The sequence below is a fragment of the Prionailurus bengalensis genome, chromosome C1, assembly GCF_016509475.1.
Source record: "Prionailurus bengalensis isolate Pbe53 chromosome C1, Fcat_Pben_1.1_paternal_pri, whole genome shotgun sequence".
Classification (NCBI taxonomy): domain Eukaryota; kingdom Metazoa; phylum Chordata; class Mammalia; order Carnivora; family Felidae; genus Prionailurus; species Prionailurus bengalensis.
The window spans coordinates 77,238,933-77,265,365 of NC_057345.1; the positions used below are offsets into that span (position 1 = coordinate 77,238,933).

General features: G+C 40.2%; 1 long non-coding RNA gene across 1 annotated transcript in view; it reads right to left on the reverse strand.

The window, feature by feature from the left end:
- Nucleotides 1–882: 882 nt before the first annotated feature.
- Nucleotides 883–26,433, reverse strand: part of LOC122480758 — a 65,211-nt gene continuing 39,660 nt past the window's right edge. Inside the window, exons 2-3 of the long non-coding RNA XR_006296656.1 lie at nt 16,103–16,179; nt 883–1,316 (exon numbers count right to left, since the gene is read on the reverse strand). This is a non-coding gene — a long non-coding RNA (uncharacterized LOC122480758). The remainder of the gene's footprint in view (nt 1,317–16,102; nt 16,180–26,433) is intronic.

Genomic DNA, 26,433 nt, shown 5'->3' on the forward strand with positions numbered 1-26,433 from the left:
TGACACTGGGGCATCTACCATAGTCGCTCAGCAGCCACTTGCTTTTTATGACGAAACTGCAGGGATAAAGGAGGTCATTCTAGTAGACTAGAGCATCGCCCAGTATTTGCCAGTGGATAGAAGGGTCATGGGGTTGGCGGCCACGTGGTATAATGGGTGCAAAAGTAGCAGATACTCATTTGTCCAGACTGTAAATACCCAGTTTTGATGTTTTGTTGAATCTGCAGCTCTCCTAGAAGCATAATGAAGTGTCTGCAACTCAGAAAATCTTTCCAGGCTTAGAGAGTGCACCTCCTTCTCACTCTTCCTTGCCACTTCTATCCTCTTGGCTGCCCTCATGGTTTGCGCTGATGAACTTCTGCCACTGTACTGGGTGCACCCCGCCTAAATGGCATTTTAGCATGGATGTCCCCAGGTGCCTAGCAGCCTTGCCTAGATTAACGCGTCAGTGGCATATGGAGCAAATGGCCTGTCGTTCAGTCCCAGAGTCAGTTTAAAATATCTTCCAGGCTGCTGACTTCTTTGGCATGATGCCTGTGGCCCCAGTGTTTGAGGAAGGACAGCAACATTGTTGGAAAATTATATAGAGTGAATTTTCTTGTGTAAGAGCTAGAATCTGACTTTCCCCATCCTCTCTCTCTTCCCTCCTGGTATCTAAGGTAAATAAATAAGCATACCTTCTGAGGTGGAGTGCCTTGGACAAAAAATAATTTTGAGAAAATATTTTTGTGTATGCCAGTTTCTTTTTTGGCCCCACATCTTGCTCTTCTTCCATAAAGCGAAGTACCTAGCTTGTGCTTTTCAAACACTGTTGCATTTGGTCCTCTTAAAAGCCCTCTGTGTCGGTATTTGCTCCATTTTGCAGACAAGAAAAACCGAGGCTCAGAGAGATTTTTTTTTAATGTTGCCAAAGCATACCACACAGAAGTGGCAGAGTGACAGTTCAGACCCAGGTCTTTTTACCCCACAGCACAAATTCTTTCCACTCTAAATCCAAGCAAAGACCATTGTCTGAACTGATACTGTGCCCACATCCAAGCATCTCTGGGGAGGGGGAGATTTTTCACTGCAGTTCAATGGGCAGAGCTCACAGTGGTCAGTGACTCCATAGGCGTTGTCAGCAAGAGCCCTGGGATTCTTCTTGTACAATCTCCTCATCATGCTCTTCTCTCAGTGTGTTTAATGGCGGGTCATTGTTACTGTTTAGTTGCCTGATGGGTTTCTCACTCCTAAATCCAAGTGACGAAGCAGATCCTGCTGTCCTTGGGATTATCCCCTCTTGATGAGTGATGACCTCAGGAGTGGAGACAGCTGACCTGCAGGCAGAGAGAGGGGGATGTCAAAGGTTCCTCCAGCTCAATTTGGATTGATGAACCGGAATAATTCTGGCAGCAGGGCTCATGGAATTGGCCTCAACCAGCAATCTTTCTCAATTTTTGTGTTGGAGTGGAGTGTTTAGGCAATTTTTCACTTACACCCTCTCTTTTCCACTTTAGGTATTTGAAAAGCACAATCACCTGGAGTAGTTGTCACAGCACCAAACAATTATCGCTGAACAGAACTGCATTCACTGGCTACTCTTTCCTGCTTGTATGCTCTACTTTGCAAGAATCTTTCACTTAAAATGCCTCCCAGTTCTTTATTCTGTCATCAAAATGCTATACAGGCTTCAAGGCTTCGCTAAATCATCTCCAAGAAACCTCCTCCAAATCCATCTATCCAAATAAATTATGGAGTAATAATTATTATTCCAAATTCTTTACAATGATAATAATAATGGTATTTCCTTAAAATTGTCTCATTGTGTAGTTGCTTTCTTAAATAAGTAATATCTTTGGTCCAACATTTAAGTGTATACCTTGTAGAAATCATCAAAGTGAAAAGTAAGTTCACCAGTACCTGACCCTTCCAGAGATATTTTAAAACACACATGCTCTTTTAGGAGTGCCTGGGTGGCTTAGTCAGTTAAGCGTCCAACTTCAGACCAGGTCATGATTTTGCAGTTCATGGGTTTGAGCCTCGTGTTGGGCTCTGTGCTGACAGCCAGAGCCTGGAGCCTGCTTCAGGTTCTGTGTCTCCCTCTCTCTCTGCCCCTCTCCTGCTCACGCTGTCTCTCAAAAATAAGTAAACGTTAAAAAAAATTTTTTTAAATAAAATATCCATGTGCTTTTTTAAAAAAAAAAAATCAAGGGGCGCCTGGGTGGCGCAGTCGGTTGGGCGTCCGACTTCAGCCAGGTCACGATCTCGCGGTCCGTGAGTTCGAGCCCCGCGTCAGGCTCTGGGCTGATGGCTCGGAGCCTGGAGCCTGTTTCCGATTCTGTGTCTCCCTCTCTCTCTGCCCCTCCCCCGTTCATGCTCTGTCTCTCTCTGTCCCAAAAATAAATTAAAAAAAAAAGTTGAAAAAAAATCAAGGTATGAGAATAATTGTTAACCTATATTAGCAATTATGTAAGAGATACTATGCTAAGCACTTTATATGAATTATATCATTGAATCCTCCCCACAAACTTATGAGATGGGTACTCATTATGCATATTTACAAATGAAGAAAGGAAGGCACAGAAAAGTTAAGTAACTTGCCCATGATCACACAGTTATAACGTGGCAGAATTGGAGCTTGGACTCAGGCTGTCTGACTGGAGAGCCCAAGCTCTTCACCACCATGCTATATGCCTTAAAACAACTCTCTAGTTGTGTCATGTACCTGTTTCTGGTTTTCCACCTGGATGAAAGGGTACTTGGGAAGAAAGGAAGCTGTACAGTATTGCTGAAGCAAAGTGTCATTGGGAATCAAATTCTGACTATGAGACTTACTAGCCGTGCGACCACAGGTAAGTTTTCAAAATTCTCTGAACCACTGTTGTGGGAGAATGCTAACCTGAGAGAGAGATGGAGGTGTGGTGAGGATTAGGGGAAATAAGGAATGCGAAGCACCTGGCACATAAGAGGTATTCAGAAATGGTAGGTACTTCATCAAGAGCCATGTCTTTTTTTAAAGATACATTTGCCGGCTTTTGCCCACACTGTATATTTGCACTGTCCTATGCAGAGCTGGAAGGAAATGTCCATGTGATGTTTGAAATAATACATACAGAGTTAGGCTTTTGGATGGCAGGAAAATACCACACAGAGGTCCTGGAAAATAAACACAAGGTGAGAGGCTCTTCCACCTAATGCCAATGGGCTAGTTCAAAGTGAATGGACAGTTATTTTTTGGCTGTTCAAAGAAATGTACGGAGGAGTATGGAAGAACGGCCTGAAGATTGTATGCATTATAAACCTCCTCTGAGGTCAATATGCAGAAATGGAGTGTGGAGGAAAAGGGAGACTGAGGAAATACTCAAGGACTTTGCCTGGAACATTCTTCCCCCAGATACCCTCATGGTAACTCCTTCACCTCCTTCCAGTAACTCCTCAGGCATTTCTCCTGACCTCTAACTTGCCCCCACCCCAACTTTATTTTTAATTTTTTTCATAATACTTTTCACTACCTATCACATGATACAATTATCCCATTTATTGCATTTGTTCCTCATTGTCTGACTTCAGCATGTATGCTCCTGGGGGCCGGGGTCTTTGTTTTTTTTCCCTGATGGATCCTAAGCACTCACAACAGTACCTGGCACCTGGTAGGTACTCAGTAAGTTTTTTTGGAGGAATATGTTTTTCAGATAAGAAAACAGGTTCAGTGACTTAGCCTGGATAAGTTTGCTAGTTAACAGCAGAGTCAAGACTAGAACTCAGTTTTTTTGCCTCCCAAACCAGTGGTCTTTCAACAAAATCATTTTTCAAGATAGAGAAGTATATGTCTAGGATTAAGGAATGATTTGGCTGTTGAGAAATCCAGACAAAACTGGAAACGAGTGCATATAGACAAACTAACTGAACCATAAAAGTGACAGCAGGAAAAAATCAGAGATGTGGGTGGTTGTGTTGATTTTTTTTTTCAAAAATTTGTTTAAGTACCTGAGACTCTGCTGTCAGTTTATCTAGTGAAATAAGATTCATGATCAATGTGTGGAGACGGAAATTTCAGACCTCATTATACACAAACTGAAGATTATTCTTTTGCTGTCACTGCAGCATTTGACACGCCAGTGAAAACAAAAGGAAGTCTGTCTCAGATGCCCCTTTTAGCTTTGACAGATGTGGAAACGCATGAGTTTGGGACGTTAATTTTTGGTTGGATGTTAAATGTGAGCATGTCCAGAGATGATACCACCTAGCTCACGCCTGGCTGAAGCCCCAATGATGCAGAGAATTTCAGTCCAGGACATCATCCTCCATATCCCTACTTCCTTCTCTTATCCCAAAAACAAAGGCAGCCCTCCGCCTATTTCCAGGCTAATCCTCCACCTGAGCTTTTGGTCACAGCCCCTTCTCCTGTCACTTACTCCTTCTCTTGAATCTTAAACCTGTCTTTTCCCCACAACATGCAGATATGTTCAAATCTCCTCCATGCCAAGCAAGATAATGGAAACTTCCCAATAATCTCTTGAATCAGTTAGCTGTTGATGTGTAACAAAGTAGCCCAAAACAATGGCTTGAAACAATAAGCATTTTTATTATTCACAAACTGGTGAGTCATCTGGGCAGTTCTGTTGAGCTGGGCCAGGCTCCCCTGACTTTAGCTGGGCCTGAAATACTGACTGCACATCCTCATGAGTTATGCAGTCAGGTGGTAGGTCGGCAGGGTGGTCAAGGATGATCTCACTCACGTGCCTGGCAATTAGCAGGTTATTAATTATGGTGAAGTGGGTCACTGGGCCACTGATAACTTATCCAGCAACTTAGCACAGGTTTGTTCTCATGATAGCCACGCAGGATTTCAAGGGAGAGAGAGGGCAGAGAAGTACGCAAAGCCTTTTGAACTGGCACAACATCACAAGGCCAGCCCGGGAACAAGGAAATAGACTCTACTTCTTAATGAGAGGAGCTGCAAAGTCACAGCACAAAAGGTGTGAAGTCAGGAAGGGGTGAAGAATTAGGTCGGTTTTGCAGTATACTTTATCTCTCTTCATCCTTAAGCTTCTGCCCAAATATCTCTTTTCCAAACTTCTAGAGAGTAGCTGTCTCTTGCTTTGCCTACTTTCTTACCAACCAGTCACCCCTCACCCAAATGACTTCATCTTATTACCACTATCTCCATTTTTATGAAACTGCTCTCTTTAAAGACAACAACAATGCCTCAAATATCAAATATTATGAATTACTTTCAGCTTTCATCTTATTTAATCCCAATGCACAATTTGATCCATATGGTCATTCTCTCCTGCTTAAGACTCTCCTCCCTAAGACTCTCCTCCCTTACCTTCTATGATTCACTCTCTTTTGGGTCTCCTTCTACCCCTCTGACCACTCCTTCTCAGATTCCTTGGCTGGTTCATGTTCCTCCTCTGGCCAGTCAATGTCAGTGTTTCCCATGTTTTTGTTGTCTTACTTTTCCTTTTCTTCCTTCCTTCCTTTCTCTCCCTTCTCATGCTGAACTCATTCTGGAATCTAATCTAGTCAAGTGGCTACCACCTATATGTATTTTTTTGTGTATGACAGAGAGAGAGAGAGAGAGAGAGAGAGAGAGAGAGAGAGAGAATGAGTGGAGGAATGAGACAAAGGGAGAGAGAGACAGAATTTCAAGCAGGCTCCATGCCAGGCGAGACTGATGCAGGGTTTGATCTCATGACCCTGGGATCATGACCTGAGCTGAAGTCAAGAATGGGAACACTCAACTGACTGAGCTACCCAGGAGCCCCGCTACATGCATCTTTATTCTAACTCATTTGTTGACCTCCAGGAATAAAGTGTCAATGCCTACTGGATGTAGCTATGGGCTCCTCAGATGTTAAGTGTGCCTAAAACTGAGCTTAATATTTCTTCCAAAATGTGAATCTATCTTCACTTTCTTTCTCTGTTAGCAGTTTTGCAACTCTTTCAAATCACTGAGCTAGAAACTGAGGACTGTCCTTAACACTTTCTGCCCTGGGCTTCCTACATCTCAGGATATTAAGTCCTATTAATTCTATCTCCCAAGCACTCCTTCAGACCCACTCCCTCCTCCCTGCTGCTCCCTGAGTTCAGGCTCTCATCCTCTATCGCCCAAGTCAGTGCTGAAGCCTTTTACCAGCTCCCCTGACTCCTTTTTGCAGCCAGAGATCTTTCTGAAACACAAATCAAACCGTGTTATTCCTTTGCCTCATACACTTCCACTGGCTTATTTCTGCCAAGATCAAATGTGAACTTTGTATTAGATAGTGATCATCATTTGCCAAAAAAAAAAAGTACTCCATGCCATTTAAGAAAAAGAAATTTAGGGGCGCCCGGGTGGCTCAGTCGGTTAGGCATTCAGCTTCAACTTAGGTCATGATCTCACAACTTGTGAGTTCGAGCCCCACATTGGGCTCTGTGCTGACAGCTCAGAGCCTGGAGTTTGCTTCAGATTCTGTGTCTTCATCTCTCTCTCTGCCCTTCCCCTGCTCGGGTTCTGTCTCTCTCTCTCTCTGTCAAAAATAAATAAACATTAAAAAAATTTTTTTAAAAAGAAAAAGAAGTTTATTTTAAAGAAAAAGGGATGGACTTTGGGTGATTATGATGTGTCAGTGAAAGTTCACCCTCAGTTTAAAAAAAAAAAAAAAGTACCATTCTGGTGAGTGACGTTGGGAGATAATGATAAAAGGAGAGGCTTTGTTTGTGTGGGGGCAGGTGGTATATAGGAAATCTCTGTACCTTATTCTCACTTTTGTTGTAAACCTAAAACTGCTCTAATAAAAGAAAGTATTTGTTTTTTAAAAAGGAGGATTGGGCGTCTGGGTGGCTCGGTTGGTTAAGCGTCTGACTTTGGCTCAGGCCATGATCTCTCAGTTCATGAGTTCAAGCCCTACTTTGGGCTGTCTGCTGTCACCATGGATCCTGCTTCAGATTCTCTGCCTCCCTCTCTCTCTGCCCCTCCCCTGCTTCTGCTCTCTCTCTCTCTCTCAAAAATAAACATTAAAAAATTTTTAATAAAAAAATAAAATAAAAATAAAAAAGAAGAAGGAACCATGAAGAAAGGAAGGAAGGACTTTCACGAAGGAAGAAGTGAAGCTAAGCAGCAGGGGAGTTGCTAAGGATAATATCCCATGTCTGCTGGCTCCTCTCTTGCTGCCTTTAGTATCTCTGCTTCTTACTGTGACTCTACCCCATTCCCCTTCAGATTCCTCCCTACCCTCTCCTCACCACTCCCCACAAGTTCATCAAGGCACATTGCCCCCACAGGCATTCTTTTTTTTTTTTAATGTTTATTTATTTATTTTGAGACAAAGTGCAAGAGAGAGCAGGTGAGGGGCAGAGAGAGAGGAAGAGAGAATCCCAAGCAGCCAACGTGGGGCTCAATCCCACGAACCATCAGATCATGACCTGAGCTGAAATCAAGAGTCAGAAGCTTAATGGGGTGAGTCACCTGGGTGCCCCGAGAAAGGAAATCTGATTGGCTTAGCTCATGGGTCAAGTAAGGTCATGCAGACAAAACATGACAGCCTGAGGTTCACACCTTCAGTAGGATCTCTAGAGAGGAATGTTCTCAAAGACAGTGTGGGCTGAGAGGCAACTAGACAGGTCCACTATATTGCTTAATACAGCACAGCATTTTTCTAGTATCAGGTCCAGTTCTTCTCCACTGCTATGCACTATCCACTCCAACTACATAGAACTATTCTTCATCGCTTGATATGTTGTGCTGTTTCTCATATGCTATTCTCAATACCTGCCATATTCTTCTCCTCCTTAACTCCTAGAAATCTCCTCTTTACTTTTTAATGGCCAGCTCAAATGTCACCTCATCTATAAAGCACACCCTTGCCCCTGTCAGTTGCTCTCTTCTCTGGAAATGCTTAGCACTTTGCACATAGCTCTATTTGACTATATATCACACCAAACTGAAACTGTTCGCCCCTCTGCTAGATTATGGGGGGTTTTTTGAGGGGGAAGGGTTGTTTGTTTGTTTTTTAATTTGCAGGCACTATTCCCAACATCCGGTGTAATATTGGGTTCACACTTAGAGATCCAAAAAGTTTGTTGAATGGATGAAGATGTGAATGTCCAAAGTCTCTACATCAGTGTTTTTCAAAGTGTGCTCCTGAATCAGTAGCATCAGAATCATTTGAGAACATGTTAGAAATACAAATTCTTGGGCCCCATCACAGAGCTACTGAATCAAAAGCTCTGAACGTAAGTGTGGTAGGCAGAATATTGGACCTATCCAAAGATATCCACGTCCTAATCCCTGAAAACTGTTAATATCTTATGTTACAAGGCAAGGAGGAATTAAAGTTGCAGATGGAATTAAGACTGCTAGTTGGCTGACTTTAAAATAGATTATCCAAAGTGGGCCCAATGCAATCACAAGGGTCCTTAAATGAGGAGACAGTAAAGTCAGAACCAAAGAGACAGGCATCATAAAAATGACTTGACAGCCACTGTTGGCTTTGAAGATGGAAGGGGAATTCTAACCAAGGAATGTGAGCTAGAAGCTGGATAAAGGCAAGAAAACAGATTCACCTTTGGAGCCTCCAGAATGGAACTCAGCCTACTGAAACTTTGATTTTTACACAGTGAGACCCATTTTGGAATTCTGACTTCCACCACTATAAGATAACAAATTTGTGTTGTTTTAAGCCATGAACTATGATAATTTGTTACAGCAGCCACAGGGAACAAATACAATAAGGCCCTGCAATGTGTGTTTAGCAAGTTTCCTCCCACCATACACTCTAGCACCTGGTACTATGCCTGCTACAAATCTCCTCCTTTGTTGTATTAGTTTCTTTAACTGTCTCTGTACTGTTCACCACTGCATCCTAGCTCCTAGCCCAGCGCTGGTGCTCAATAGCCATAGTAAGTAATACTGAGGATGTCTTTGAGTGCTGTTCTAGGCACTTTACATGACTTATCTCACTTAGTCCTTATGAAGTAGGTAATATTATCATCCCATATTTTATGCACCAGTAAACTCATGTACAGAGAACGAAAGCAACTTGCCCAAGGTCCCCCAGCTAGTAAGTGGCAGAGCCAGGATTTAAATTCACTCTCACTCCAGAGTCCATGCTCAAATGCTATGCTATGTGGTTTCTAGGCAGGGTACAGTGTATAATTGGCGAGTGAATCAATAAATAAATACTAAACAGTAAATCTCACCTGAGAACTTTAAAAGGATGTTTGGGAAGCAGTAGCAGAGCTCTTAAGACAATGTCATCCCAGGGGAGAAGACACATTCCCACTTGTGCGCAGGTGGAACAGAGCATCTGGAAAGACAACCAGGGTGGGAGGGAAGGCTGGACTGGCTACAGATGGCAGAGGGTAAGACTGGAGAGGGTGTGCCTTGGGTAGGGATGGTGGCTCCCAGGAATGAGGCAGGTGGGAATTGAAAGGTAACAAATGAAGCAGGACTGCACCTGGCTTTTCACCACATTATCACCAGCATCTAGCCTAGGCTGGACCCTTAGAGGCCCAGAGCCCAATCCGCAATATACATTTGCTTAATAAAAGGGATTTTTAATGTGAAATTGTTCTAGGATCTTCAGGCATTTGTTCCAAGGTGTTCAAGAAAGATCTCTGACTGGATTCACCAGAACGTTCAGCCGTGACACAGATAATATGAGGGGAAAAGTTGAACCAAAAATCAACGAACTGGAGGACATGGAGACAGGGAAGTACTGATAGAACAGCTTCTGGTCAGTGGCCAAGACCGAGGGTTCAAGGAGAGTGAGGCCATTCCCAGTCAGGGACCTGCAGGCCTAGCTGAATTATGGGATTCCAGTATGTATTCAGTGCCCACGTGTCAGGCATGGAGCTAAAAGCATGGTGCTTTCCCACTGGAGCTCATTGAAGCAAAGTGTCCCCATATGAGGGCAGAGCACAGGAAGAGGAAACCAAGGGCAGCAGACCATTTTAATTTCATTTCACTGTAGTTTTAGTTTCATTACCAAGATAAGGTCCTAGTCCTTTTTGTTATTGTTGTTGTTTGTTTTTGTTTTTTAACTACAATGAAATTTGGGAAATCCATTTCAAGTGGTTTGACCTTCAGTGACCTTCCAGTATCAAATTTTCTGTGTTACTTTTCAGGGAACATTGCCTCTGGCCCCACTGCTCTGTGTAGTACAGTGGGTAGATTGCTCAGTGGGCCCAGCTGCCCGGAAGCTGGGGAACGCAGAGAAGTGGACCCTGTAACATACCTAGAACTCAGTGTTACATGGGTTGAGAAGGGTGTCATGGGAAGAGGACAGCATTTGGTGCTAGATGGTCCTAGGTTTTAAATCCCACTCAAGCTGTGTGATATTGGGCAAGTTACTCAACTTCTCTAAGCCGTAGTTTCCTCAACTGTATTGCAGGACTACTAATCTTGCCAGACTGGGCTATTGGAAGATTAACAGATGATCATCTCTGTCAAGCAGCCACCAATGTTAGTTTCCAACTGAGGGTGTCACTTGTACCCTGAGACCCACTTTCTATTAATGTGTAATGATTATTTTTTTAAATTATAAAGAAAACAAAATGAGAAGAAGCAATGCTCAAGTTTCTGCTTCAGTCCTCTTTTTCTTCCTTAGATCCTTTATCCTCCTTGTATTCTCACTTCCCAGCCCCTAGACATACCACCTTTCTAGAAGCACAGAGCCTGAATATAATCTAGAGGTTTTATACCCCTAATAACGTTTTAGCTTTTTCTGTGTAGAGGGCTTGGTAGTTGAAGTTCAGAGAGGTTAAGTTACCCGGCCAAGGTCACATAGCTAACAAGAATAAGAGCCAAGATTGGAAGCCAGATCACTCTGACCATAAAGCTAGAGCTCTTTCCTGAACAGGCTGTTTCCTCTTTAGTGGCAACAATTTCTCAAAGCAGGTTCTGGCTCAAAAAGTAACCCAGGGCTTGTTGGAGGGATAGAAACAGAGCACCCTTTCCAATCAAACATAGGACACTAAGAATTCACATCAGGAGGAGCTCAAGCATGGAGCATCATCATCCCAGAAGGTAGAGAACACTGCAGGGAGGAATAGTACTTTGTAGACAGACAGGCCCGGTTAGAATCCACTTGCTAGCTGGATGATTTTGAGCGAAGTTACTCAACCTTTCACTTCCCCAATCTCCTGTAAATTGGGAATAAAATGAACATTACCAACTTCAGAGAGTTGTAAGGGGATCAGGTGGATATAAGGTTTGAAAAACAGCTTAGGGGTGCCTGGGTGGCTCTGCCAGTTAAGCGTCTGACTTTAGCTCAGGTGATGATCTCGTGATCTGGTCTGTGAGTTCAAGTCCCACATCAGGCTCTGGGCGACAGCTCAGCCTGGAGCCTGCTTCAGATCCGTGTCTCCCTCTCTCTATGTTCCTCCCCCACTCACACTCTGTCTCTGTCTCTCTCTCTCAAAAATAAAATGAAAATATAAAAAAAAATTTTAAAGAGCTTAGTACAAGGCGCAGCACATGTCCTCAATATACACCATAATTCGGCCTACTGAGAATGTAAGAGGCTCTGTTCCTCACCTATACCTGAGGGGACATGTGCTGGAATACATAACCTGAACACAAATGCATCTAGAAGAAATATAGACAAATGTAATACAACAATCAAGTGAAAAATTTGCGTATGCTTATTCTTTTCACTTGAACAGAGAAACTCAGGCAATTAATGTTTGGAAAGGAATGTGAGGCAAACAGAATGAAGTCAAGTATTCCCCCCATATTAATGTCATGTGACCCCACAGCCTCCAGGGCCATTTTGGTTGTGCTAAGAAGACCATGCCCAGAGTGCCTCATTAAAACTTTACTAACAATAGCTCTACCACCCATGAAAAACTGTTTTCTTCTCCCTTCCTGTGAAATCACCCCAGTTGCCTCTGAAGAGAGACCCTCAAATAAACAATATTGAAGTATAATTAATACTGTTCCTTCCTCAGTTTCTTACTTTGTTGTACACCTTCATGGTATTCTACCATGCTGGGAATTCCATGCTGGAAATACTTGCACCTCACCCCAGGCTTTGCTGGTTTATTCCATCTTTCTCTTCAGGGGCAGCTGGCAGAAACTTTCTGGAAAGTAGAATTAGCATGAAATCTATCAAGGTTTTCACCAGTACTTTGACCTTGTAATTTTCTTTTAACGTGGATTATTTTAGTGTGGGTGCCTCTGTCCAGGAAACCAGAAGAATAATATTTCTGTTTGAGGAGAACTGGAATCGTAAGTCTTAGTTATAGAAGAACTGAGACTCAGTGATATGGGGACTACACAGCCAGGCAGTGCCTCAGTGATTCAAGAAGCTTTTTTCTCTTTCACCTGGTCAACTGGCATATCAGTTGTCATAGCCTTTCTGCATTGTGACATCTTGTTTTCCTTAGGAAAATAATTTTTTCATTTGGAATTCTCATATTCCCATTATTGGTGGCAATGTTATCAGAACCCTTTTCACAACAATCTATTCTGGGCCATATCTCTATTTCTGTATCGATTCTTAGTGCATTATCCTGACTCCAAGCCACCCAAGAAAGTCAGAGTCTGCACCAAGTCTGCCTCCAGGGTACTTGTGAAAGCACATTTAGCATGTCCTACTTCCTCTCAGCTCTCTGTCTTTGACACGGGTCTCTCTTCTAGCAGGTTGTATGTAAGGCAATGAAGTCTTTTTGGAGATATTCTCTGCATTTAAAAAAAGTGTATTGGGGCGCCTGGGTGGCGCAGTCGGTTAAGCGTCCGACTTCAGCCAGGTCACGATCTCGCGGTCCGTGAGTTCGAGCCCCGCGTCAGGCTCTGGGCTGATGGCTCGGAGCCTGGAGCCTGTTTCTGATTCCGTGTCTCCCTCTCTCTCTGCCCCTCCCCCGTTCATGCTCTGTCTCTCTCTGTCCCAAAAATAAATAAACGTTGAAAAAAAAATTTTTTTTAAAAAGTGTATTATCAGTGAGTATCAGTTATAATGAGGCATTTTAGTGTGGCTTGATAATGCTGGAACCAAGGAACAGTGGCCTCTCTGCTGAGATCGTGGCTGCTACATTTCATTAATCCAAGTCAGGGTGCTAAGTTGATTTTCAACTTGATTGACAGAACCCTTTCAGCATAAACCCTGGAAAACTATTAGGAGGAAAGAATCCCATCGAGGCATTCTGCTTATAATAGTTTTAATGCAGAAGTGCATTTGATCAGCAGCATGCTGAGCTCATATCACTTCCAGAGTGAGTAGCAATGTGGTTCCAGTGTCATTTAACACAACCAATTATGGTACATCCTGACAACATTTGAAACAGAATTGGATTAAGAAAAATGCACTCTCAAGACTGTGGTCTGAGAGGCAAAATACTAGACTTTCAGTGGATCTCATTTTTGCCTCTCTTTCATTATAAGAACAAACTGAAGAAAAAGAAGAAGAAGAAGAAGAAGAAGAAGAAGAAGAAGAAGAAGAAGGAGGAGGAGGAGGAGGAGGAGTGATAAGAAGGAAGAGGAGGAGGAGGAGATGAAAAGAACACTTTTAGGAGTAAGAGGCTGAGAGAGAGCATAAAAAGCAAGATGTAACTGCAATTGATGACCTCTCCCTTTCTTCAGTACTCTTTCTGTTGCTGCAAATCTCCTACATACAAGAGTCAGATAGTCTTTCTTCAAGTACCAGATTCACCTCCCAAAATCAGAGAATGCATTTCTCAGCCTTCCTCGCCATTCTTATCCTCTAAAAGAAGCACCAGTTCTAATGAGTAAAAGTCCCTGTGATATAAAACATAAGCCATAAAGCTACCACTGTGTTCAGAAGGTTCTACTCCAGGGGCAATATTGAGTGATCTATGGACCAACAGAGGGATGTCTTCAAGATATTTCACATCTTAAGAGGATCAGGTAGTCAGTGTTATCTTCTGAATTAACCAGCCACAAATTTCACTGGGATAATACAACTGGAGTACCTGTCCAGGAAATAGAATATCAAATACCTTCTTAAAAAAAAGTTTTTACTGAGTTATTAGAATAAAAAGGTGATATATGTTCAATGCAAAAAGAAATCAGAAAATATAGAAGAAAGCAACGAAAAATAAGGATATCATCCAGAGACAAGCACTCTTTATTTTCTGGCACCACCTACACACATATTTAGAAACAAAAATGTTATCAGATCCCTTCCTTTTGTTCCTCTTTGAAATTATACTGAAACATGTCCCTGAATATAAAACTTTAATGTGACTAAGAATCGTCTGAGGTATTTTAAATATTTGAATGGCTGGTCCCCACATCTAGAGATTCTGCATCAAGAAGGAAGGCATAAGACCCAGGAATATACATTTTATCAAGTGTTACAAGTGATATTGATGCTGACAGTTCTCCAACTACACTTTAGGAAATATACATCTTTGCAAATATACATCTTTTGTCTGATGATTTTCTTAAGATAAAGTTCTAAAAATAAACGCTTCATTTTGGCAGAGGCTATGCCATGCAGCATTTCAACAATCTACCTTATTTGTAGTTATCTTGTTGATAAAAAAAAAGGTTGGGTCATGAAGACAGGAATATATTCCAAGGCAGGAACGACATTTGAGGCACTGGTGAACAGGGTAAGTCAGTCCAAGGGCCCTCAGAATCAGCCTTTCAGGTGTCTGTGGGATGCATAAATCCTCTTCAAACACCCCCTTGGCTCTTTCGTGGAGCCTGACAATGAGAAGAGTTGAGGAGGGATGGGGCAAGACACATGGTAAGAGTGGACTTAGTATCTTGGCTGGAGAAGCTGGTTCCTGAGAGGGGAGGGTGCCTGCCACTGCCATTTGCACAGGAGATTGCTGCCAACAAGGGATCACCAACCAAGAAAGCTCCATTACTAATCTCCACTTGTATAAAATTCACATTTGACTGGCATTCTGTTTCCAAAAATTTGAGAGAAGAAAGTAAGAAAGGATACAGGTATTTCTCCATTTCCTGGATATGAGTGTGCTTAAGAAAATGTACATACAGGGGCACTCAGTGGGTTAAGCATCAGATTCAGCTCAGGTCATGATCTTGTGGTTTGTGAGTTCCAGCCCCATGGGCTCTGCGCTGCCAGTGTGGAATCTGCTTGGGATTTTCTCTCTTGTCCTCTCTCTGCCCCTCCCCGACTTGCACTTTCTCTCTCTCTCAGAATGAATAAACACACAAACAAACAAACAAATACATAAATAAGGGGGTGTCTGGGTGGCTCAGTCAGTTGAGTGTGCAACTTTGGTTTAGATCACGATCTCACAGTGTGTGAGTTCGAGCCCCACGTCGGGCTCTGTGCTGACAGCTCAGAGCCTGGATCCTGCTCTGGATTCTGTGTCTCCTCTCTCTGCCCCTGCCCCCCTCATGCTCACTCTCTCCCTCAAAAATAAACATTAAATTTTAAAACATTTCAAAAAAAGAAAGTGTGCATACGCTCACTCATAGGAACAAAGGCAGACACACATTCCCTTGCTATAAGCTTTGTGTAAAAAATAATTTTGCCCAAGGCCAAAATATATGGAAATCAACCAAGGCATCCAATTTCAATCATTATAAAGAAAAAATGTTGTCTTCAATTTTGGAGGGTGTTATTGAAGTATGAAATACACAAAAGAAAGTATTCAAATCACAAGTTACTCAACATGCCGGTAAAAATTAGCATCCAGAGCAAGAATATCCCAATCCCAGACATCCCCTAGTTCCAGTTTGTGGTCAGTATTCTCCCCAGAGGTAGTCACCATCCTGATTTCTAACAGTTTTAATTGGTTTGATCTGTTTTTGAGCTTTATATAAATGGTACATATAATATATATCCTCTTTAAGAGTTTTTTTTTACTAGATTTTATAAATCATTACTCTAACTCCTCATGTCATGTACAGACATGTCACGATATTGAAGCAGAAATATCCCCCCAAAAGAAATTTAAAAGTGTATACTTTAAATAAGCCATTGTCCATTTGTGCCATTAACATTGAATGCCTTTATCTAAATTAAGACCAGCTGAATCTCTTGGGCCCTTGCGCCTATCCATAGTAAGTAATAAGGATCCTAAAAGGCTACTCCCCAGGGTGCATGACATTATGAGAGACAATATAATGTGGTGGAAAAAAGATAAGCTTTGGAACCATATTTAACTGAGTTAAAATAGAATCATCTCCACTTACCAGCCATACTATCTTTATGAAGCCACATAATCTCTCTGGGGCTCAAACACATATTTGTTTTTTAGTTGCTTCTATGCCTGTAAAATGGAGAAAATATCTCATTAGGTTGCTGTGAAAATTAAATTAAGATCACAAACGTAAAGTATTTGGCATATAATAAGTGCCCTATACATGTTCATTCTTTTTCTCCTTTCAGAGACCAAACCTGGATTTCAAATTTATAGCCTGATATGTACATACAACGTAAATAAATATATTTTCTTTTTCTTTTTTGAATAAATATATTTTCAATGGCAACTATTTGAAACACTAACTAGCAAGTTTAACATCATTTGGAAACCAGGTTTGTGATCCAAGGGAATTTAAGACACAGAGTCTTACAGAACTGAGAAATGTCACTGTTCATTCTTTGGAAACCTGTCTGGCTTCATGTCCCTCACATATCCCACCATGCCAGCCTAGCTGTTTATTTTTTAATGATTTCTATTGTAAAACCATTGTTACCTCAGCTTCCTGTGACGGCCTAAGAGCACACAAAATCCTCATTTTCCAACAAGGGCACAAAGCATCCAATGTACTTCCTGTGACATTATCATTTTATTAACAGCCATTATGCCAATCAATTTATAATGGCCTTTCATTTAGACACGTGCATGATTGTGTAACAATCATGTGATTTCTGCATTTTCACCAGTATACATATTAAATCTCTGACAGATTGCTAATGAGCTGATGTTGGAATTACAGAGTAGTCTGTTATCATTTGTCCATTCACAGTTTCCTCACCAGCCCATCTGTGCTCGGAACAGAGCCACCACGGAGCACGCAGGCTGGGACAGTTCCTCCATTTACACCTTTTGCCTTCAGAGGCCTCTGGGAAGCCTTGTCCCTAATTAAAGATTTTAACAAACATATTGCCAGCTTCCTAACACTGTTATTAAGCTGCTCTCTTTTGTTAGGAAAGGTGCTGTTTGTCAGCAGTTTGTAGATTTAGATATTTAGTGTGTGTTTCTGTAGCCCTGCAAAATATTTGTGTTTTTAAAACAATTCAATTAGTATGTTATGTATGCATGTACCAGCATGCACAGTACATACGGTATACATTCTATCAAAATCCCGTATAATTATTCAGACTCTCAAGGACAGACAAAGAAACATGGTGCATTTTTATGGACACACAGACTTCTCTACAGAACAAGGTGGAACTGTTGAATACTCAAAGATTGAATACTTTAAGGTTGGAACTGTTAAAACAAAATGATCAGATTGAGATCATGGTTTAGATAGTTTGGAGCAAAGGTAAAGTATCTTTTACCTGAAATGTCTGCATAATTAGAATACACTAAAAAAGAATCAGATTTCCCTGGTGGAATATACATAGGGGGAGAGATGTATCCTTGTACTAAGGGTTTAATTATTAGAGTGGTGGTTCTCAGTGTGGATGTGGTTGAGGGTAAATGGGGAAGGGGGACCATGGAGTCAACTGAGAAGCTTTTGTGATATACTCTCCCACCACCACCGTCAAATTGAGACATTCCTCATTACACCCAGATAAGAATTACTGCTCCAGTGCTCTGAGAGAATAAGAGAGACAACAGAGCTGAGAGCTTCCTGCCCAGGAAAGGGCTCTCCAATCATTAGTCTTGGAAATGGGTGCATTTTCACTCTTCCCAGGGCTGAGTGTAGACAAAGCTGGCCCCTCTGGTAACAGCCATGTAATGTTTTTTAGACTAAAGTCACTCCCTAACACGGAGAGGCCTGAGACCTTCACTACTAAGAGAGGAGTAATAATTCCTGGGAATCCAGCTCCTTGGAGATCAGAAGGTGTCTCTCACTGCTGCTTTAGAATGATTTCCACCAGTGATACTGTGACAGAGAGACTGTGAGATGTATCTCCCAATGTGAAAGTTTTGTGGTCACTTATTCTGAAATGTTAATGGAAATTTTGATACTTTGATTTAATTCTTGAATAAAATACAAGCAGGTCTGAGGGAGATAACACAAATCATAAGGTAAGATTCTTGGGGCACCTGGATGGCTCAGTCAGTTAAGCATCCTACTCTTGATTTTGGCTCAGGTCATGATCTCATGGTTCTTGAGTTCAAGCCCTGCACTGACTGGGCTCTGTGCTGACAGCACAGAGCCTGCTTGGGATTCTGTCTCCCTCTCTCTCTGCCCCTTCCCCACTTGCTCTCTCTCTCTCTCTCTCTCTCAAATAAAAATAAACAACAAAAAAAGCATGGTCATTGCCCTAAGAGAACTTGCATACTAGACAGCTAACACACATACATAAAACCATATGCAGTATCTAACATCACAGGGTAGCCAATGCTAAGAGCACAAATGCAGGGGAGTTCAGAGGCTGAAGAGATCACTTCTACAGAGGTTGGATTAGGACTTGGTGCTTGAGAGCAGGAGAGAAGACATTGTGAGCTGGGACAATAGTGGGAAAGGACAGGAATATCTGAGGGATCTTGAATAGGCTGCTTTGGCTAGCGCAGAAGTTTGTGATGGAAAACTGAGAAAGGAAGGTTTTAAAGGTACAGGATCATTCTGTCGAGGCTAAAGAATTGTACTTTATCTGGGTTTGTTTTGTTTTAGTTAATTGGCTTACTTATTTTTTTCCTTTTAGATACTTATTTTCAGAGCAGTTTTGGGTTCACAGTAAATTTGATCATAAAGAACAGAGAGTTCCCATATACTCCTTGTCTCCACACATACACTATCAACCTCTATCAGCCTCCCCCACTATCAACCTCTCCCACTAGGTGGTACATTTGTTACAAAGGATGAACCTACCACATTGTCAAACGATCAATCTACATTTACATATCATTATCACCCAAACTTTACAGTTTATATTAGGGTTCACTCTTGGTATTATGCATTACATGAGTTCTGACAAATGCATAATGACATGTATCCACCATAAAGCATCATATAGAGTAGTTTCACTGCCCCTGAAATCCTCTGTGCTTCACCTGTACATCTTTCCTTCTCCACTAACCGTAAAACCCTAAGCCCTAGCAACCACTGATCTTTTTACTGTCTCCATTGTTTCTTTTCTTTACTTTTCTTTTCTTTTTGTACAGGATATTATATTGTTGGAAACACACAGTATATAGCCTTTTCAGATTGGCTTCCTTCACTTGGTAATATGCATTTAAGTCTCCTTCATGTCTTTTCATTGCTTGATAACTCATTTCTGTTTAATGCTGAATGATATTCCATTGTCTGGACATACCACAGTTTATTTATCCACTTACCCACTGAAGGACATCTTGATTGTTTCCAAGTTTTGGCAATTATGAATAAAGTTGCTATGAACATCCATGAGCAGTTTTAGTGTGGGCATAAATTTTTAACTTCTTTGGGTAAATACTAATAAGTGTGTTTGCTGGATCCCATGTTAAGAATACAGTTAATTTTTTTTAGAAACTGGCAATCTATCTTCCAAAGTGGCTGTACTATTTTGCATTCCCACCACCAGTAAGTGAGAGTTCCTTTTGCTCCATATCTTCACCAGCACTGGTGTTATCAGTGTTCTGGATTTTGGCCAAATAGGTGTGTAGTGGTATCACATTGTTTTAATTTGCATTTCCATAATGACATGATGTGAAGCATCTTTTCATATACTTGTCATCTATATATCTTCTTTCATGAGGTGTCCAGGTCTTTGGTCCATTTTTTAATTGGGTTTGTTTTTATTGTTGAATTTTAGGAGTTCTTTACATATTTTGAATAACAATCCTTTATCAGATATGTCTATTGCAAATATCTTCTCTTAGTGTGCAGCTTGCCTTCTCATTCTCTTGACATTGTCTTTTATAGAGCAAAAAAATTTTTTAAATTTTAATGAAATCCAGTTTATCAATTATTTCTTTTATGTATCAGGATTTTGGTATATATAAAAAGTCACCACCAAATTCAAGGTCACCTAGATTTTCTCCCATGTTATCTTCCAGGAATTTTATAGTTTTGTGTTTTACATTTAGGTCTATGATCCATTTTGAGTTAATTTTTGTGAACGGGGGTAAGATCTGTGTCTAGATTCAGTTTTGGATGTGTGGGAGGGGTTTGCATGTGGATGGTTAGTTGTTCTAGTATCATTTGTTGAAATGACTATCTTTTCTTTGTTGTATTGCCTTTACTCCTTTGCCAGAGATCAGTTGACTGTATTTGTGTGAGTCTATTTCTGGGTTCTCTATCCTGTTCCATTGATTCGTCTATTATTTCACCAGTACCATCCTGTCTTGATTACTTCAGCTTTACAGTAACTCTAAATTGGGAAGTGTCAGTCTTCCAATTCTGTTCTTCTCCTTTAATATTGTGATGGTTATTCTGGATCTTTTGCCTCTCCACATAAATTTTTGAATCAGTTTGTCAATATTCACAAAATAACCTGCTAGAATTTTTATTAGGATTTCATTGAATCTACAGATCAAATTGAAAATAACTGGCATCTTGACAATATTGAATCTTCCCATCCTTGAACATGGAAGATCTGTCCATTTATTTTCTTTGCTATCTTTTTAATAGTCTTGTAGTTTCCTCATATAGATCTTGTACATGCTTTGTTAGATTAATACCTAAATATTTCATTTTGGGGGATGCTAATGTAAATAGTATTGTATTTTTAATTTCAAATTTGATTTGTTCATTGCTGGTATATAGGAAAGTTATTGACTTCCGTGTGTTAACTTTGTATCCTGACACCTTATAATATATAATATATGATAACTTTATAATCATTTATTAGTTCCAGGAGGAGCTTATTTTGTCAATTATTTTGTAATTTCTATATAGGTAATAATATCTTCTGTGAACAAAGACAGTTTTATTTCTTCTTTCTCAATCTGTATATCTGTTATTTCCTTTTCTTGTTTTATTTCATTTGCTAGGATTTCCAGTACCATGTTCAAAATGAGTGATGAGAAGGGACATCCTTGCTTTATTCCTGATCTTCACAGGAAACCTTCAAGTTTCTCACTACCAATTATGATGTTAGCTGTAGGTTTTTTGTGTTATTTATCCAGTTGAGGACATTCTTCTTTACTCCTAGTTTCCTGAAAGTTTTTATCATAAAAGAATGTTTAATTTTGGCACATAATTTTTCTGCATCTATTCATCTGATCATGTGATTTTTTTCTTCTTTAGCCTATTGATGTCATAGGATTACATTAATTGATGTTGTAATGTTGAACCAGACTTGCACACCTGGGATAAATCCCACTTGGTCATGGTGTATAATTATTTTTATATATTGTTGGATTCAGTTTGGCATCATTTCACTAAGGATTTTTGCATCTATGTTCAAGATGTTTTGCATCTATGAGAGATATTGATCTATAGTTTTCTTATAATGTCTTTGTCTGATTTTGGTATTAAGGTAATAATGCTGGTGTCTTAGAATGAGTTTGGAGATATCACCTCTGATTCTCTGTTCTGGAACAGATTATAGAGACTTAGCATATATTTTTTTTAAATGTTTGGTAGAATTCACCAATGAACCCATCTGGGCCTTGTGCTTTCTGTTTTGGAAGGTTATTAATTATTAATTCAATTTCTACAACAGATATATACAATTCAGATTATCTATATCATCTTGTGTGAGTTTTGGCAGATTGTGCCTTTTAAGGAACTGGTCCATTTCATCTAGGTTATTGATTTTTGTGGGCATAGAGTTGTTCATAATATTCCTTTATTATCCTTTATTGTCCACGGGATATGTAGTGAGGTCTCTATTTTCATTTCTGATATTAGTAATTTGTGTCTTCTCTCTTTTTTTGCTAGGCTGGCTAAGGCGTATCAATTTTCATCTTTTTTTTTTTTTAATTTTTTTTTTCAACGTTTATTTGTTTTGGGGACAGAGAGAGACAGAGCATGAACGGGGGACGGGCAGAGAGAGAGGAAGACACAGAATCGGAAACAGGCTCCAGGCTCTGAGCCATCAGCCCAGAGCCCGACACGGGGCTCGAACTCACGGACCGCAAGATCGTGACCTGGCTGAAGTCGGACGCTTAACCGACTGCGCCACCCAGGCGCCCTTCAATTTTCATCTTTAAAAAAACCCGTTTGCTCTAAAGAAGACATCCAGATGGCCAACAGGCACATGAAAAGATGCTGAACATCACTCCTCATCAGGGAAATACAAATCAAAACCACACTCAGATATCACCTCACGCCAGAGTGGCCAAAATGAACAAGTCAGGAGACTATAGATGCTGGAGAGGATATGGAGAAACGGGAACCTGCTTACACTGTTGGTGGGAATGCAAACTGGTGCAGCCACTCTGGAAAACAGTGTGGAGGTTCCTCAAAAAATTAAAAATAGACCTATCCTATGACCCAGCAGTAGCACTGCTAGGAATTTACCCAAGGGATACAGGAGTACTGATGCATAGGGGCACTTGTGCCCCAATGTTTATAGCAGCACTCTCAACAATAGCCAAATTATGGAAGGAGCCTAAATGTCCATCAACTGATGAATGGATAAAGAAATTGTGGTTTATATACACAATGGAGTACTACGTGGTAATGAGAAAGAATGAAATATGGCCCTTTGTAGCAACGTGGATGGAACTGGAGAGTGTGATGCTAAGTGAAATAAGCCATACAGAGAAAGACAGATACCATATGGTTTCACTCTTATGTGGATCCTGAGAAACTTAACAGAAACCCATGGGGGAGGGGAAGAAAAAAAAAAGAAGTTAGAGTGGGAGAGAGCCAAAGCATAAGAGACTCTTAAAAACTGAGAACAAACTGAGGGTTGATGGGGGGTGGGAGGAAGGGGAGGGTAGGTGATGGGTGTTGAAGAGAGCATCTTTTGGGATGAGCACTGGGTGTTGTATAGAAACCAATTTGACAATAAATTTCATATATTAAGAAAAATAAAAATAAAAATAAAACAACCAGTTTGGGTTTCACTGATTTTCTCTGATTTTCTGTTTTATTTCTTTAGATTATTTATTTATTTTGAGGGAGAGAGAGAGAGAGACAGAGACCGACCACGTGCAGGAGAGGGGCAGAGAGGGAGAGAGAGAGAAAATCCCAAGCAGGCTCTGGACTGTCAGCACAGAGCCTGATGCAGGGCTTGAACCCATGAACCGTGAGATCATGACCTGAGCTGACATCAAGAGTCAGACGCTCAACTGACTGAGCCACCTAAGCAACCCCACTGATTTCCCACTTTCAATTTAATTGATTTCTGATCTAGTTTTTACTATTTTTTCTCTTCTGCTTACTTTGGATTTAATTTGCTCTTCTTTTTCTAGTGTTCTAAGGTGGAAACTTAGGTTATTTAAATTTTTCTGGTCTAATATATGCATTCAGTGCTTTAAATTTCCCTCTTCACACTGCTTTCACTGCATCCCACAAATTTTGATAAACTGTATTTTCATTTTCATTTGGTTCACAATATTTTTTAATTTCTCTTGAGATTTCTTCTTTGACCCATGTGTGATTCACAAGTGCATTGTTTAATCTCCAAGCATTTGGGGATTGTTAGCTATTCTGTTTTTGATTTCTAGTTTAATTCAATTTCATTCTGAAAGTTTATGTTGTATGATTTCTTGTCTTTTAAATTGTTTGAAATATGTTTTATGGCCCCAAAGCTAGTCTATCTTAGTGTATGTTCCATGTGATCTTGGGAAGAATGTGTATTCTGCTCTTGTTGGATGAAGTAGTCCATAGATGTCAATCACATCTAGTTGATTGACTGAACTATTGAATTCAACTATGTTCTTACTGATTTTATGCCTGCTGGATCTGTCCATTTCTGATAGAGGAGTGCTGAAGTCTTCAATTATAATAGTGGATTCATTTGTTTGTGTTTTGCTCCCCTCTGACAATCTTTGTCATTTAATAGGTGTAAAAACCAATGATATTTAAAGTGATTTTGATATAGGGGAATTAATATCTACTACACTTGTTACTGTTTTGTATTCATTGTCCTTGGTTTTTTTTTGTTGTTCCATTTTTTGTCTTTTACTTTTTTTGCTTTTTGTGGTTTTAATTGAACATTTTATAGGATTCCATTTTCACTTTTTAACATATCAGGTATACCTTTTTTTTTTTTTTAACTTCTTTAGTGTTTACCTGGTATTTGCAGTATACATTTACAACTAATCTGGGTCTATTTTCAAATAACACTCTACTGCTTCCTGGGTTATGCAAGTGGTTTTTAATGCAATATATTCCTAATTCCTCTCTCTTGTGTCTTGTATCATTTCTGTCATTCATTTCACTTATACATAGGTATATAAACACACACCATAAGCAAACATAATGGAATATATTGTTGCTATTACTATTTTGAGCAAACTATTATTTGTTAGATCAATTAAGAATAAGAAAAATAAAAGTTTTTATTTACCTTCACTTATTTCTTCTTGAACACTCTTCCTTTCTTTATGTAGATCCAAGGTTTTTTTACCTATATGAATTTTCTTATCTCTGAAGAACTTCTTTTAACATTTCTAGCAAGATAGATCTAGTGACAACAAATTCCCTCAGTATTTGTCTGAGAAAGTCTTTATTCTTTCTTTCCTTTTGAAGGATAATTTCATAGGCACAGAACTCCAGATTCGTGGATTTTTTCTCTCAACACTCCAATCTCTTCTTTCTTACATGGTTTTTGGGGAGAAGTCAGATGTAATTCTTGTCTTTACTTCTCTATAGGTAGTTTTTTTGTCTCTGGTTTCTTTGAAGATTTTTTCTTTGTCTTCGATTTTTCTGGAGTTTGAATATGCTATGCCTAAGTGTAATTTTTCTTTTACATTTATTCTGACTGGTGTTCTCTGAGCTTCCTAGATCTATAGTTTAATGTCTAACATTAATTTGGGGACATCTCATTCATTATTGTTTGAAATATTTCTTTTGTTTCTATTCTCTCTCTTCTCCTTCTAGTATTCTCATTATGCCTTTTGTAGTTTTCCCACAGTTCTTGGATAATCGATTCCTCTTTTTCTTTGCTTTTCAGTTTTGGAAGTTCCATTGACATATCCTCAGTCTCAGAGATTCTTTCTTCAGTCATGTTCAGTCTACTAATGAGCCCATCAAAGACACTCTTCATTTTTGTTACAATGTTTGTGATCTCTAGCGTGTCTTTTTTCATTCCTTCTTAGAATCTCCATCTCTTAAGTTTCCATATATTCTTACATGTTGTCCACTTTTTTATGCCCTCAGCATATTAATCATAGTTGTCTTAAATTCACAGTTTGATAATTCCAACAACCTAGGCCTAATTCAGTCTCATTCTAATGGTCGCTGTGTTTCTTCAAACTGTGGCATTTTGTTTTGTTTTGTTTTTTCTTTTAGTATGCCTTGTAATTCTTTGTTGAAATCCAAACATGAAGTACTGGGTAAGAGGAACTACAATAAATAGGCCTTGAATGATGTTGTGGTAAGTTTGGGGTGAGGAGGAAGGTAGGAGGAGTGTTTTACAGTCCTATGATTAGGTCTCAGTCTGTTAGTGAGCCTATGCCCCTGGGTTGTAAATGTCACAAATACCTCTCAGTTTTTTCCTCAGTTTGATGTGGGACAGAATGACTGGAGGAAGGTATTTCCCTTCCCTTAGGCTGGTTAGACTCTGTCAAAACCCCAATAGATTAGGTGCTGATAAAATAGGTTCTCTAAGGGTAGGTCTGGTTAAGAAGAATAGAATGCTCTGGTGTATTTCAATATGACCACTCCCCTCCCCACCGCCACCAGAAGCACAAAGGGAATTTTTATTTTTTTCTGGTCTTCTCTACGATAACCTGTGAGAGTTCCAAGAAATAAAACTTGTGAGGTCCCTCCACTCCGCCACTGCAGTTTTTAACTCACAGACCTATCCACACCGAGCTTTTAGCGATTTGCCAATTATGGTTCAAATTTTTCCACCACAGCATTGGTTTCTACAGAGGTTTCTGCTCAGGTAAGTTGTGATTCTCTGTATTTGCTTGTCTGTCTTTTTTATTTGGGAAGCAGTGGTTTGCCCTATAACATCACTTCTCTGACAGATCTAAGAAGAGTTATTGATTGTTTGCTTGTTTAGCTTTTTACTTCTTGTTTGGACATTTATGACTTCCAAGATTCTTACATGCTGGAATTCAGAAGTCTGTCCTTTATCTTTTAGGCAGAATGTAATTATTAAAGAGAAATATGTAGGTTGACTAACTGGTTGGTAGGCTGGTTTTTAACAGGAAGATGACTTGATCAAAAGTTATGTGTAATGGATTTTGGAGCTTAGGCAGCTGGGCAGCTCTGCTGTCTTGGCGAGGTGTAATCTGATCCAAGATGACCAAGGCCAGGATAACTGGGGTGACCTGGATCTTGTCAGTGGGGCTTTC